A 16,270-nucleotide genomic window follows, 5' to 3' on the forward strand; every position below is an offset into this window, starting at 1 on the left:
AACAACTGTAAACAGCTTTTTGTTTGTTTCTGAGTTGAGATCTTGCCACACTGACTCTAACTTCTAGGTCCAAGCAATCCGCCTGCCTCAGCCTTTCAAGAGCTACAGTATCACACTGCCAACCACAGTCCTTTGTTTTTAATTTGAAACCTTGCTTTCCAAATTCCAAATATATACCAAATACATTTTTACTTTCAGTAAAGCCTATTTCTCTTCATTTTTCTTTAAGTAAAGTCTCATGTAGCCTAGGTGGACCTAAACCCCTGACCCTCCTGCCTACACCTTGGGACTGCAAGCATGCACCACCCCAGCTTAAATAGCGGATGTTTGCAACTACCTAACCTCTTAGGACTGCAGGTGGAAACAGTCACCTGGGAACAGACGTAGCCTTTGCCAAGAATCACCCAAGGACCCACCCCTCTTACACTTGGAAAAACAAGACTGAAGAGGTGCCCAAAGGCCTAGGATGGCATCTTCCTGAAATCTGCCATTCCTGAGAATCTTTGCTTAGGAAAAACCCTGGTGATAAAGTGGAACCAGCTTACTAAAGGGACTTGGGTTAAGCTTAGGGAAGCCCCTTAAATTCCGATAAAAGGCTTGAAAAAAGGAGGATCTCAGCAGTCAACAGTGACTCCAGAAGGCTAGAAAAAGCCAGCCTAGCAGCAGACTCAATGCAAGGCCCAACAAGTGGTGCTTTGGGAAACACAAAGCTAAGCACGTGAGCGTGACCTAAAAAAAGCTCTAACCTCAGAGTCCAAGCAGGGGACGTTGCTGGTGTGGAGCTGGTCCCTAAAGGGCACTGAGCAGGAATTACCACACATCCTTGAACTGTGCAAGGAAACTCTTCCACGGTGACACCACGTAGCCGTCAGAGAGAACAATCTGGGTGCATCGCTCGCTCGCTCGCTCACTGCTCTCTCTCCTCTGAAAGGACCTCTTTGGGCTACAGAAGCCTCTACAGAGCTTAGAATCCTTACTAATGAGGGCTTTGGAAGACTTGGGAGATACTTGAAAAAACAAAGAAATGTGTGACTGCACTAGTGCCCAACTTGAGAAATGAGACACACCGGTTAAACATTGAAGCTGAAAGAGACAGATCCCAAACAGGTGTTTCTCTAGCCCCCTTTTGCTGACAATCCTATCATGTGAGCTAAAAGGGAAAGCAGCAGCTCGTTCACACACAGCACCATGGCAGGTGACTCAAGAGGAGATGGCTCATGCATTAAGGCAAACTCGAAGAAGAAAATGCCACTGGCCACTGTGCTGTCCAGTGTCCCTGTGTGACTGCGGCCCGTTAAAGGAACAAGTTTCTTCCACATCTCCTTTGAAAAGCAGGTGAGGTGTTCTTTGTTGACCAGGGTGCTGTAACTCTGCCTAGGAGAGCTCTTGCTGGCTCCCCATTTACACCTTTCTAGAGGTTCACTGACCTGCCACTGACACCCACCAGCCAACGCCCTCAGTTTTAAGGCACAGCACTGCAGCAGCAGCAGCAGCAGCAGCAATGGGTTAGGCCAAAAAAGGATTCTCCGATTTCTCAGGCCAAGGTCTGTCTCTATTTTCTCTGTTCTTATTCCCATCCCTCTTCACACTGCCACTCGTTAAAGGGAAGGATGCAATGAAGGACCAGAGAAAAGGGGGACCACGTCTGCACTACAACTGAAAACAAAACAAACCAGGAAGCAGGGCTCAATGGGTGAGAGACTGCTGCTTGGCCACACAGCTCCACAGCTACTGGTGCTATCATGAAAATGTAATTCCCCTGATAACCATGGAAACCAAATGAAGGCACCATGGTGAAGGCTGCTCTCTTTAGATATCTAAAAACAATAAGAGGCCAGAAACCAGAGAAACAAAGAAATGCAGCGTTCTAGGCTTGAGGAAATCCTTTTCCTAAAGCTTCAACAAAGTACCATTTTCTTCAGACTCAAAATCTCATCGAGCTTCCACCAGGGCTGGAGACCTGACAAGGTTCATGAAGCAATTCAAGCCTCTCTGTTGTGCTGGTCCCCTGGGGCCAGCTGCTATGAGGCAAGCTCTCTGGGAGCTGGAACTTATTGTTATCCTAAAACATACTGAGACTCAGCAGAGGGACACACGGACACACACACACACACACACACACACACACACACGTGCACAAAATAGACTTTTATATAACCTCAAACTAACAGTCAGCTATGGAAACAGTTTCACGGGGGCAGACACCATTGCCTGGTTCAGAGCTTTCTCTCCATCCAGTTTCTTGGAGATGCACAAACATGCAGCCCCAATAAACGAACACAGGAAAGCACATGCATTCTTTCTACTACCCAGCGCCAACAGTGTTGAAGTTTGAGCAAAATCAAAGTCCTGGCCTCGTTCTGGGTCCAGTTCCTTTATGTGCAGCAGACAGTTGGATTCCATGGGCTCCCAGGCATCTTCCAGTAGACAGTCAATCACTCTACTGTGCTTTTTTTGGTGGGAGCACATGCCTGGCAGTTTTCTTTCCCCTCAGAGGGAATCTGATACCCATCTGCTCAAGTAAATGAGCGTTCCCATCCTGCCTGACTCATTCGGTAGGAACAACAGGTTCCCATGCCAATGTGAACCAGAAGGCAAAGGGGGCCTGGGAAAGGGGAGAGGGTTCTACAGCCAAAAACCTCACTGTTTTCAGGATCACATACACAGTGGACGCTGTGCTTACTGCAAGAACGACGTCTCTCTTGGAGCCCTCTCTAGCTTGCTATTTTAATAATGCTCATACTGAGAGCACTCTCTAAGGAGCCCTCTGGCCCGCACTGTGGTCTCTTCACACTCAATCCTCACAGCGGCCTCTGGCCGAAGTACTCATCCCTACTTTCAACAGAGGCGCCATCGACGTGGCTCAAGGTTGCCTGGCTAGTGGGTGATGGAACTAAAACCAACTCCAGAGTTCTGGCTCACCAAATGGCTTTGCCATCAGTTCTTCGGTGCAGGAGGGAGGCCCGGCAGGGGTTATCCCTCTTCCTTCAAAGATTTTAGAAACCGAGTCTCCGCTACTTGCTAAAACCAGACCCACTGGGTGCGCGACTGCACACTCACTCCTGCATCCCCACGTGAAGGCTGCACACCGCAAAGTAGAATTAATTCTCTTGCATACTCGCAAAGCCTGGGGCTGGAGGCGACCGCGGGTGGCCCGGGGGGCCGGGAGGAGGGGAGGCGGACAAGGCTCGGCTCTCCCGGAGCTCCCGGGCGGCCAAGCCCTCTCCCACCCCCGCACAGCCCCAGGCCGGGCCCCCGCACCTCAGCCACAGGCTTGGCCCCGCGGCAGGAGCGAGAGGCCGGAGGCCTGGAGCACGAGCGGGCTAAGCCGCTGGGGTACGTCGAGGAACCCGCGCTCTTACCTCAAGGAGCGGCGCTGCGGGGCCGCGGCCGCGACGCCCTGGAAGCCGCAGGGCTGCCCGAGGACTGCGGCGCCGCGCCGCCAGGAAGACCGACTTCGCCGCGAGCCCCACCCCCGACGGCTGTCACGTGACGCGGGGGTGGAGCTCGGCAGTGAGCGCGCGGCCCGGAGCCCGGAGGGGAGGCGGAGCTAGCGGGGCTTGGCGGAGGGCGATCGTGGCCGCCCAAGGGGGCAGGAATAGCGACCCGTGGGTGAGAACTGCAGGAAGATCCCAGGGGGTCAACGCGGATCCTTCCCTGCACTGTTAGCCTAACAGCTCCACGCGGATGAGCACATAGGAGCTGGGTTCACCCTGCAAACAGACTGACCCTGGCTAGAAGTCAGGAGGAACCTTGGAGCCACGGGAAAGCTCTTGGTATAGCAATGCGGGATGTATGTAAATGATGTGTAGTAGTTGTTGCTCCAGCTACTAGTTATGGGCCCGAGAGAACAGAGCTGTGATGGCTCCTGTTCTGAAATCCATTCTCTAGTGGAGATGGTAAACATGAGGCGCTATTTAAGTCCATGTGTATTTAAAAGTATGTGCAGTACGTGGGTTGAGGGACGTGATGGGAGTAGCCATATGGAAAAGGGCAGGGAAAGTCTGTGTGAGAAGGCTCATGAGCCACGGGAGGCAAGATTGCTCCTTAGAGAAATACAAAGTGGTGTGTGTGTGTGTGTGTGTGTGTGTGTGTGTGTGTGTGTGTTTAACAACATTTTTTTTTTTTTTTATGTGTATGAGTGTGCTCCCGAGTTTATGTGCACCCTGCGCTTGCAGGAGCTACTGGAAGCCAGAAGAGGGAGTTGGATCTGCTGGAACTGGAGTACAGACGTTGTGAGCCTTGAGCCGCCAAATGGATCCTTTGCAATACACCTCCTAACTGCTAAGCTGACTGTGCAGCCATGTGCTGCACACTCTCCCCCCCTCCACAACTACCTCCCCTGTCTTAGATCAACGGGTATTAGAGGTCATTAGTATTTCATAAGGCATGATAAAGGTTTCCCTTTATGTACATGGAAGACATTGAAGGGGTGGAGAATGTGGGTGTTTTGACACTGCTACTCTGGAGTGAAAAGACAAGAAATCGGATTGAGTACTGGTAGTGGATATAGGGACACACAGATCTGAGACGGTTTTGTAGTAGAGTCAAATTTGGGTTGTTGTGGAAAAGCTAGGGGGAATCTAGTCTTCTAGCTTGACGGACTACCACAGCTCTGGGAGTGTGTTGTAAGGGGAACATGGATAGAAGGGAAGAATCAATAATTCAGTTTTGAACTTCTTAAAGTTGTGGTGCCTTTGTAGCGCCAAGGTGACTGGTGTTAAAAAGCAGCTGGGAGGTGGGCAGGAGAGACAGCCCAGCGTCTGCTCTTGCAGACGACCCAAGTTTGATTCTCAACGTTCATAAGATCATTCCTTACCTTCCATAACCTGAGTTCCAGGGAGGATCAGATGCCCTCTTCTGGTCTCCTAGGATACCAGGCACACATATGGTGCATAAACATTCACATAGAGAGAAAGCACACATACACATAAAATAATTTTAAGAATGTTTTTAAAGCATCTGGACTCAGACCTCTGAATTACAGAAGAGACTGTCAAGTGCAGAAACCTAACTCACCCGAATGTTGAGAAGTTCTTACACCAGACCCCTGTAGTCTCCCTGACCTCTGCCAACTCCTAGGTCTACAAAAAAAAAAAAAAAAAAAAAAAAATAGTCTGTTAAAATGAATTCCATCTATTACTACTATACGATGAATTTGGCATGATGGGGTGAGGCCTACATTACCATGTAGCTGTAGGGGTTTTTATTTGTTTTATGTAGTGGTTGGAACAAATTCAGGGGCTTGCAGATGCTGGGCAAGGGCTCTCCCCTTCACCGACAACCCAGCCCTCAACTACTTATTTATTTAAAGCCTAAACAAAACACCAAGCCGTACAAACAACAAACAATTTCAAGACTGAGAGCTGTCGTCCACAGGTGAGGTGAAAAGGCCATGCTTAGGTCAAGACGTCCAGCGCAGAACGGGGTGAACTCACATTACAATAAACTTGGTGATGTTGCTCGCTTTTGATGACTGGTAAACCCATCACATGTCTAATCCTTTGAAAAGTGCCCCCATTGTATGAAACCAGCAGGCTGGATATGAATTTCAATAAGCAATTAAAATCCCGAGTTCCTGGATTTGTGCCATCAAACATTATTGTTTATTTTGGCATTTCTGTAAAAGAGTCAGGACTTCCAAAGGAGAACAGTGTCTGGTGGCTGTCTACCACAGTATACATCTGTCTGGTGGCTGTCTACCACAGTATACATCTGTCTGGTGGCTGTCTACCACAGCATGCTGTCTGTCCCCTTCATTAGTGCTACAGGTGCCACATGCCACACGAGGGGTTTTACATGTCAAGACGGTGGTGTTTTAGTTAAGGTTTATTTGTTTTATTTTGTGTGGGGGGGTGATTTGGCTGCGTATATGTCGGTGCACAAGAGCAACATTTGTCAGGCATTGGTTGCTCCTGTTTTCCTGCCCCAAGCTCTCTAGGACAGCCTTCCACCTCACGGTGTACACCATGCTCTCCCCTTCTGTCACCTGACTCTTCTTCATTTGACTAGAGTGGGCCTGCTCATCTTAGCAGCCTGGCACGTAATTCGTATTTGTGGCAAATGGAAAAGTGAATATGCAGTCTCCTCAGCCATCTGAACCTTTTCTGTATGGGAAGATTAGACTCCGGAACAGTCACTTGTCCCAAAACACAGCAGCTGTCATCTTTTTTGGCCGTCCGCAGATCTCAGCTTTCTTCCTGCGTTTGGGGGTTTGTCACCGATGAGCTTGTTGAGAAGCAAACCATGTGTTTTGTTGGGGAGGTGAAGACTCCGATACTTTGTCTTTCCATGTAATTCTAATTTTACAAATAAATATTCCCGCTACAGAAGTGAGACCCACATGCTATATAACAACATCTCTGGAACGTTGTCAGCAACTTGATGTGAAGCCTCATTGGGCGCCGTGAAAGCTGTGAGCTTGCATCCCTGAGTAAGTGGTGGTACCTAATGGTCAACAGACAAACAGAGATGTTCCAGTTGCCCGGTCTCCCAGGAAACCTGATTCTCTGGTGATCCTGAAATTCCCTTTATCTTTTTAATGAAATATTTTCCTTACTACTGCCAAAATTGGATTTTGATGTTTACAACTAAAAATTCAGACTCACATAATTTATATTAAAACACTGAAGCTGTTACCCAGGACTGTGAACTCCAGATTCTAGTGTTCTTTCCACACTCATAGCTCCGTGTTCCAACAATCCACAATATTTACATTATATATTGACAGCTCTTGTATCAGTTTCTTAACTGAATTTTTATGGAAGATTTAAATAAACATTTTGAGTGGCTGCACAGGGAGGCGGCTGTCAGTGGAACATCCAGTTTCAAAGGCAGACACATGCATCTGCTCTGTGATTTTCTTCTTTCTCTCTGTGTGTGTGTGATATTTGTGCATGTTTATTTGTGCATGTGTGTGCATGTGTATGGGGGGCAGAGGTCACCATTGAGCATCTTTCTCTATCCCTCTCCACCTTTATTTTTCTCCTTTCCTCCTTTTATTGAAAATAACTTACTCTCATATAATATATCCTGATCACATTTTCCCCTCCCCTATTCCTCCCACTTCCTTCCTGCCTCCCCTCCCACCTGGATCTACTCCCTTCTGTCTTTCATTAGAAAAAAAGAGGCTTTTCCCCCCTAAGGGATAACAACAAAATAAAATATAATAAGATAAAACAAAAACTACCACATCAGAGTTGAACAACAAACACACAAAAAAGAACCAGAGACCCACTTGTTCATACACTCAGACATCCCCAAAAATCAGTAAGCTGAAGGCCATAATATGTATGCGGAGGACCCGGAACAGACCTGTGCAGGCCCTGTGCATGCTGCCTCAGCCTCTGTGAGTTCACATGAGCTTTGATCGTGTTAGTTTAGAGGGCCTTGTTTCCTTGGTGCATCCCCTCTGCCTCTTACACTCTCCACATCCTCATCTAAGGGGTTCTCTGAGCCCTAAGGGGAGGGATTTGGTGTACACATTCCTTTTAGGGCTGAGTGTTCCAAGGTCTTTCACTCTCAAATAATGTCTGTGTGTAGGTCTCTGTATTTGTTCCCATCTGCTGCCAAAGGAAGCTTCTCTGGTGGCTGAGCAAGGCACTGATCTATAAAGCGTAACAGAATATCACTAGAAGTCATTTTATCACTACATTTTTTAAGACCAGTAGTATTTGGTTTTACCTTAGGTCCCTGGGCTATCTAGTTTCTGGTTCTTGGTCACCCAAGCAGTGTCAGGTATGGGTTTCATCTCATGGAGTGGACCTTAAGTCAAATCAGTTATTGGTTGGTTACTCCCACAAGCTTTGTGCCACTATTGCCCTAGTATATTTTGCAGGCAGAACACCATTGTATATCAAAGGGTTTGTGGCTGACTTGATGTTTACATTTCTCTTTTGGTAGCATGCAAAGTACCTTTCTGTATCAAAGCTACTAGAATGTAAGAGGAAAGGCTTTATGTAGGCACCAGTTTGACTCTTCCGTGTTCGATGAGCTGTGTTGATGTTGTCTTCAGCAATGGGCTTGCTGTCAGTTTGTGAAGAGCAACCTATAGTCTTGGCAACATCCTGAGTTGTTTGGGGATTCCCATGGACCCCTTTGGCCAACAACTCAATTAGATGTAATCCAATCCCAATACTCAAAGCTTCATTTGGTGACAAGAGATGGCCAGCTGGGATTCTATCTCCCCATTATTTGTCAATGTCATTTAGTTTGCCTTCATAATTAAGTTTTCATACTACCCCTCAAATGGCCTTAATTTTTGCTGTCTTTCCCCTTGTTTCCCTTCTCCTGTCCCCATCACTACTTGATCCTCCAATTCCAGTCCCCCACCCCATGATCCATAACTATCTATTCTCTTTCCCTTTCCTAGGGAGATCTATCACACTTAGTCCCTTACTCCATACCTACACTCAGTGGTTCTATGGTTGTTTATGGTTTCTGGATATTATGAATAGAGTATCGATGAACATGGTTGAACAAATGTCCTTGTGGTAGGATAAAGTGTCCTTTGGGTATATACCCAAGGGTTGCAGAGCTGGATCTTGAGGTAGATTGATTCCCATCTTCCTGAGGAACCACCACAGTGATTTCTGTAGTGGCTGTACAAGTTTGCTTCTCACCAACACGGATAAGTGTTCCCCTTACTCCATATCCTTGCCAGTATGAGCTGCCACTTGTTTTATTGACCTTAGCCATTCTGACTGGGTTAAGATGAAATCTCAAAGTAGTTTTGATTTGCATTTTCTTGAAGGCTAAGGATGTTGAACATTTCTTTATTTCTAGCCATTTGAGTTTCTTCATTTGAGAATTCTGTTTAATTTTGTACACCATACTTTAATTGGATTTTTTTTTTTTTTGAGCTGAGAATAGAACCCAGGGCCTTGCGCTTGCTAGGCAAGCACTCTACCACTAAGCTAAATCCCCAACCCCGATTATTTGTTTTTTTAATGTCTAGGGGTTTTTTTTAGTTCTTTATATATATTTTGGATGTTAGTCCTCTATCAGATGTGTAGTTGGTAAAGATATTTTCCCATTCTGTAGGTTGCTGCTTTGCCTAAATGACAGTGTCCTTTCCCATACAGAAGCTTCTCAGTTTCATGAGGTCTCATTTATTAATTGTTGATCTTAGTCTTAGTCCCTGTGCTAACAGGGTTCTGGTCAGAAAGTCTTTTTCTGTGCTAATGAGTTCAAGGCTATTTCTACTTTCTTTTCTTTTTATTTATCTCTTCCTTTTTCTTTTCTTTCTTTTCTTTCTTTTCTTTCTTTCTTTTTTCTTTCTTTCTTTTTTTCTTTCTTTCTTTCTTTCTTTCTTTCTTTCTTTCTTTCTTTCTTTCTTTCTTTCTTCCAGAGACAGGATTTCTCTGTGTAGCCCCTGGCTGTCCTGGAACTTCTCTATAGATTAGGCTGGCCTCAAACTCAGAAATCCACCTGCCTCTGCCTCTCAAGTGCTGGGATTAAAGGCATGTGCTACTACTGCCTGACTCCTGCTTTCTCTTCTACCAGCTTCAGTGTACCTGATTTTTTTGTTGTAGTCTTTGATCCACTTGGAGTTGAGTTTTGTGCAGGGTGATAAGTATAGATCTATTTGGATTCTTCTACATGCTACCATCCAGTTTGACCAGAAGCATTTGTTAAAGACACTATCTTTTTCCCAGTTTGTCTGTTTTTTTGTTTGTTTGTTTGTTTGTTTGTTTTTCTGGCTTCTTTGTCAAAAATCAGGTGCCCATAGGTGTGTGGATTTATGTCTAGGCCTTTAATGTAATTCCATTGATTAACACGCTGTTTTTATTATTATAGCTCTATAGTAAAACTTGGAACCAGGGATAGTGATACTTTCAGCAGTTCTTTTATTATTCAGGATTGTTTTAGCTATCCTGTTTTTTTTTTTTTTTTTTTTTTTTCTGTTCCCATATTAAGCTGAAAGTTGTTCTTTCAGGATCTATGAAGAACTGTGTTAGAATTTGATGGGGATTGCATTGAATCTGTAGATTGCTTCTGGTAGGATGACTATTTTTACTGTGTTAATCTTACCTATCCATGAGTATGGGAGATCTTTCCATCTTCTGATATATTCTTCAGTGTCTTTCTTTAATGACTAGAAAATTTTGTCATACCAGTATTTCCCTTGCTTGATTAGAGTTACACCAAGATATTTTATATTATTTGAAGCTATGGTGAAAGCTGTTGTTTCCTTGATTTCTTTCTCAGTCTGTTTGTCCTTTGTCTATAGGAGGACTACCGATTTTTGTGAGTTAATTTTGTATGCAGCCACTTTGCTAAAAGAGTTTATCGGCTGGAAGAGCTTCCCAGTGGAATTTTTAGGATCACTTATGTTATCATATCATCGGCAAATAAAGATACTTTAAGCCGGGCAGTGGTGGCGCATGCCTTTAATCCCAGCACTCAGAGGCAGAGCCAGGCGGATCTCTGTGAGTTCGAGGCCAGCCTGGTCTACAGCTCGAGATCCAGGAAAGGTGCAAAGCTACACAGAGAAACCCTGTCTCGAACCCCCCCCAAAAAAAAACCCAGAAAAACTTTAACTTCTTCCTTTCCTATTTGTATTGTACTATATTGAATAGATACGGAGATAGTAGACAGCCTTGTCTTGTTCCTGATTTTGGTGGAATTGCTTTAAGTTTGTCTCCATTCAAGTTGATGTTGTCTCCGGGCCTGCTGTAAGCTGCCTTTGTTGATGTATGCCCTTAGTGTACCTAAGCTCTCCAGGACTTTTATAATCAAGGAGTAATGGATTTTGTCAAAGGCTTTTTCTGCATCCAATAAAATGATCATGTGGTTTTTGTCTTTGAGTTTGTTTATATGGTGGATTACATTTATCAATTTATGAATGTTTAACCATCCCTGCATCTCTGGGATGAATCTACTTGATCATGGTGGGTGATCTTTTTGATATGTTCTTGCATTTAGTTTGCAAGTATTTTATTGAGAATTTTCACATCTATGTTCATGAGGGAAATTGGTCTGTAATTTTCTTTCATTGTTGGGATTATTGTTTTTCTCAAAGAACCAATTGTGTGTTTCATTGATTGTTTGTGTTGTTTTTGTTTGTTTCTGTTTTATTGATTCGGCCATGGATTTGATTATTTCTTGTTGTCTTCTCCTTTGGGGTGTGATTTCTTCTTGTTCTAGAGTTTTCGGGTGTGCTGTTAAATTGCTAGTAGGAGATCTCCCCAATTATCTTTTTAATGTAGATACTTAATGAATGAACTTTTCTCTTAGAACTGCCTTCATTGTGTCCCATAATTTGGGGAATATAGAAAGTCTCTAATTGACTTAGTCAGGGTTACTATTGCTGTGATGAAACACCATGGCCCAAGCAACTTGGGGGAGGGAGGGTTTATCTGATTGACATTTCCCTGTCACTCTTCATCATTGAAGGTAGTCAAGGCAACAACTCAAACAGGGCAGGAACCTGGAGGCAGGAGCTGATGCAGAGTCCATGGAGGGGTGCTGCTTACTGGCTTGCTCCTCATGGCTTGCTCAGCCTGCTTTCTTATAGAACCCAGAACCACTCACCTAGGGATGGCTCTATGCACAATGGGCTGGGCCCATCAGTCTCTAATTAAGAAAATGTCTTACAGCCAGATCTTCTGGAGGCATTTTCTCAATTGAGGTTCTCTCCTTTCAGATGACTTTAGCTGTGTCAAGTTGACATAAAACTATCCAGCACATTAATTTCTTTCCTAATTCCTGTCCTGATCCATTTTTCATCCAGTAGTGAGTTTTGTTCAGTTTCCATGAGTTTACAAACTTTCTGTTTCTGTTCTTATTGATATCCAGCTTTAATCAATGGGTTCAGATAGGAAGCGGGGTGTTTCAATGTTCTCATATCTATTGGGACTTGCTTTGTGTCTGAGTATGTGGTCAATTTTGGAGAAAGTTCCATGAGGTGCTGAGAAGAAGATACATACATTCTTTGGTGTTTGGGTGAAATATTCTGTAAATATGTTAGGTCCATTTGGTTTATTACATCTGTTAGCTCCAACATTTCTGTATTTAGTTTTTGTCTGGATGACCTGTCTGTTGGTGAAAATGGGGTACTGAAGTCTCCCACTGTCGGTGTGTGAGGGTCAGCATGTGATTTAAGCTGTAGTAAGATTTCTTTTATGAACTTGGGTGTTTGGTGCACAGATGTTAATAATTGCAAATGTCCTCTTGGTGGGTCTTTCTCTTGATGAGTATGTAGTGTCCTTCCCTATCGCTTCTGATTAGTTTTGGTTGATGTCTATTTTGTCAGATATTAAAATGGCTACAACCAGCCTATTTCTTAGGTCCATTTGCTTGGAATATCTTTTTCCATCCCTTTATCCTGAGGTGATGTCTACCCTTGATGTGAAGGTGTGTTTCTTGAAAGCAGCAGAAGGATGGATCCTGTTTTTGCATCCATCTTGTTAGTCTGTGTCTGGTTTGTTTGTCTTTTGATTTTGTTTTTGTTTTCTTAGACAGGGTTTCTCTGTGTAGCCCTAGCTGTTTGGAACTTGCTGTGTAGACCAGGCTGGCCCCAAACTCACAGAGATCCGTCTGGCTCTGCCTCCCGAGTGCTGGGATTAAAGGAGTGCACCACCACAGCCCAACTCTTTTTTTTTTTTTAAACATGAACCAGTAAGTCACCTTTTATTGGACACTAGTTCTTAGGCTATGAAGATTCAGCCACAGTTGAATTCTCCATGGCCAGGAGTGGGGCAGGCGGTTATGCTCAGGTGTGCAGTGCCCTCCTTAGGGATCCTTCCTTTTTCAGTGGTACTTTCATCGCAGATCATGTTTGAGTTCCTTGTAAGAAATGCAGTAGCTGAAAACCACGTAGGCTGCTGGCACCATGTTAATCCCCGAGATGATGCCTTTCCACGTTATTACTTGATGTAATACCAGTCATAATGTCTCTGAAAGGCTCCCACATGCCACTGGGGGTGAACTTCTGCATCAATATGCAGCTTGGCAGCTCTCCAAGTTCCTCTCTCTCTTTTTTTCTTTCTTTCTTTTTTTTTCTCTAAGACAGGGTTTCTTCATATAACAGCCCTGGCTGTCCTGGAACTCACTCTGTAGACCAGGCTGGCCTCAAACTCACAGAGATCCGCCTGCCTCTGCCTCCTGAGTGCTGGGATTAAATGTGTGTGCCACCATGCCAGGCCTTCCATGTTTTATTTCTAAAGGTTTATTGTTTTAATTATGGGCGTGTGAATATGTAAGTGGGCATGTGCACACATGCAGTTGCCCGTGGAGTCCAGAAGAGGGCACTTTTGGATTTCACTGGAACTGGAGTGAGATTGGTTGTGAACAGTAGGACATGGGTCCACGGAAACAAACCTGGGTCCTCTGCAAGAGCAGTAAATGCAGTCAACCACTGAGCCCTCTCTAATTCATGTTTTATTCTAAAGAGACAATTTAAGAACATTATATCAGACTAAAAGGTGGGTTGGGAGGGTAGCTCTGGAGGATTAGGTTGGGAGGGTAGCTCTGGAGGATTAAAAGGTGGGTTGGGAGGGTAGCTCTGGAGGATTAAAAGGTGGGTTGGGAGGGTAGCTCTGGAGGATTAGGTTGGGAGGGTAGCTCTGGAGGATTAAAAGGTGGGTTGGGAGGGTAGCTCTGGAGGTGAAGCATTTGCTGCCCAAGAGTGCAGACTCTCCTGAGCAAGCTGGCTAGCAGAACTAGTCCAAACACTAGTGAGACTCTGCCTCAACCTATGAGGAGAGCGATTGAAGAAGACATCCCATTTCACCTTCAGGCCTGTATTCACGTGTGCACAAGCATGCAAGTATACACAAACCACATACACGTGCTTGCTGTGCAAATACCTTTTAAAAAAAGATTTTATTTTATTTATGAGTCTGTGTGTATAGGTATTCTGGAGGCCAGAGTGTTGTCAGCTCCCTGAAGCTGGAACGAAAGGTGGTTGTGAGCCATCGATGTGGGTTCTGGGATCTGGACTCCAGTCCATTGCAAGAGCACAAAGCACTATTAACCACTGAGCCATCTCTCCAGACCCTGCACACACATTCTTACACAAAAGACAAGCTGTGTGAATGCTTTTTTAATTGTTCTAAGGCTTTCCTAGCAAGTCCATGCAACCTTTACATGTGGCTTCTATGTTTTGTGAATTTGTACTAATGCAGACAGCTGGCACCATACAAGCAGACTTAAATCCTGAAAACATGGAAGCAGCAATTACTTAGACTCCAGGGAAGGCCACAAAGCAGGTAGGGGAAGAGTATGGTGATTTTTAACTTTGTTTCCCTTCTCATGTTTTTGTGTTTGTATGTGTATGTGGTGTGTGTGGGGGGGGGGGGGGTGCTGTGGTGTGTGGTGGGAGGTCAGAGGACAACCACCAGGAGTCGGTTCTCTCCTTCACCATTCAGGCCCTGGAGGTGGAACTCTGGTCTTCAGGCTTGGCGGCATGTGCCTTCTTCACTCTCAAGCCATCTCACTGGCCTGAAAGACTGTTTCATTTCAAATTTATTATTACAGTCTTTAATAGAAAGGCCCATGAGTCGGGTGGTAGTGGTGGTGGCGGCGGCGGGGGCAGCGGCGCATGCCTTTAATGCCAGCGCTCAGAAGGCAGAGGCAGGTGCATCTCTGTGAGTTTGAAGCCAGCCTGGTGATGGTTTACTGTGGATTCTTGTACGGTGGAATCTGGAACTGCAGTGCACACACCAGCCAGCAGATGTCAGCACGGACTCTACTTGAGAGTGAAGCATGTAAACAGGAATCAGTGTACTTCTGAAGGCCTTGGGGGCTTCCTGCTCTTCTACTCCACAGTTGGCCTCAGCCACACTGCCTCCTGTCTCCTCAGAAACCACTGGCTCAGTTTTCTCAAGCGCTCTCCTTTCTTTCTCTGGCAAAGTGCTAAGGGCTCACATTTGCTGTATCTTCTGCACAGAGCTTTCTCGGCTTCTTTCCCAACCAAAGAGGGTCCCAGCTCTCCTACCTGCTTGCACTTGGTTCTCACAGGTATTTACATAATGAGGTAATCAGCAATGAAGTGATGGGGGTGGTGATATAATTAATGTCTGCTGGACTCCATGAAACATTTCTTTCTTTTTTGTTTTTTGGGACAGTGTCTCACTATGTAGCCTTGAGTTCACAGTGATACGCCTACAGGCCTCTGCCTCTCAAGTGTTAGGATTAAAAGCGTGGCATATGCCTCTCTTTATAAAAAAAATGTATTATCTGTGTGTGTTTGCCCATGTGAATTTATGTGCAACCATGCATGCAGGAGCCTGTAGCCAGAAAATGTCATTCCCTTGGCACTGGAGTAATTCGGTTGTGAGCATCATTGTGAGTTCTGGGAATCAAATATTGGTCCTCTGCAAGAGCAGTAATTACTCTTAACCACTGAGCCCTCTCTCCGCCTTACAAGCCTGTTAAGGTCGAGGCCACGACTGTGGTGGTTTGAAGGAGAATGGCCTCTACAGACTCATAGGGAGTGGCACTTTAGGAAGTGTGTCACTGGGGGTGGGCTTTAAGGTTTCAGATGCTCAAGCCAAGTCCAGTGACTCCCTCTCTCTTCCTGCTTCCTGCTGATCCAGATATAAAACTCTGGGCTCCTTCCCCAGCACCAAGTCTGCCTGCACACTGCCCTGTTTCCCTCCATGATGATAATGGACTGAACCTCTGAAATTGTAAGCCAGACACAATTAAATGTTTTCCTTTATAAGAGTTGCCGTGGTCATGGTGTCTCTCCAGAGCAATAGAAACCCTAAGTCAATGGCTGAGTTCGCTCAGTCATCCTCCTACCTATTGATGCTTGGTGTACAGCAGGCAATGAGAGAAATACTTGTGAATGTGAAGCATCCCATTAAGTGATGGCTTTTGATACCTGGATGTCAGGCTGCACCCACAAAGTCAGTATTTTTCCCCTTTAATTCAAGTTGTCGTTTACTCGATCCTTTCGTTAAGATGTAACAGAGAAATGAGGGACAGAACTTAGTTTTTGGAAACAGGGAAAAGACAATGGCAAGTGTTTTTACTGCACCCAGCCCTCTCCCAGAGTATACGCATTAACTTCAAGTGAAAGACTGCCCCCAATCCGGCCTGTCTTGGTCACTGCTGTGGACTCAGGACGGCACCCTTCTTCTTAGCTTCACTATGGTGCTCCTACTCTGCCTTTTTAGAGAATTACTCTTTGAAAAGACAGTCCCCCTCCTGTGTACAAACAGCTCTCCAGAGCCTGCAAGATGGTTCAGCGGGTCCCCGTGCTTGCTCACAATCCTGAGGTTCTGAGTTCAGCTGGACCCACGTGGTGGTGGAAGGAGAA

At 45.3% G+C, this 16,270-nt stretch overlaps 1 protein-coding gene and 1 long non-coding RNA gene across 2 annotated transcripts in view; one reads left to right on the plus strand and one right to left on the minus strand.

The window, feature by feature from the left end:
* The window catches only part of Fbxo10 (F-box protein 10), a 50,765-nt gene extending 47,296 nt beyond the window's left edge, over positions 1 to 3,469 (minus strand). Inside the window, exon 1 of the mRNA XM_036178986.1 lies at positions 3,363 to 3,469. The gene's annotated coding sequence lies outside the window, so the exon portion shown is untranslated. The remainder of the gene's footprint in view (positions 1 to 3,362) is intronic.
* A 2,446-nt stretch (positions 3,470 to 5,915) lies between these two features.
* LOC118577202 lies at positions 5,916 to 14,437 on the plus strand. The gene is made up of 3 exons (XR_004944180.1): positions 5,916 to 6,433; positions 14,130 to 14,213; positions 14,373 to 14,437. It is a non-coding gene; the product is annotated as an uncharacterized LOC118577202 (long non-coding RNA).
* The last annotated feature ends 1,833 nt before the right edge of the window (positions 14,438 to 16,270 follow it).

The sequence above is a fragment of the Onychomys torridus genome, chromosome 2 (assembly GCF_903995425.1).
Source record: "Onychomys torridus chromosome 2, mOncTor1.1, whole genome shotgun sequence".
In the NCBI taxonomy this organism is placed as follows: Eukaryota; Metazoa; Chordata; class Mammalia; order Rodentia; family Cricetidae; genus Onychomys; species Onychomys torridus.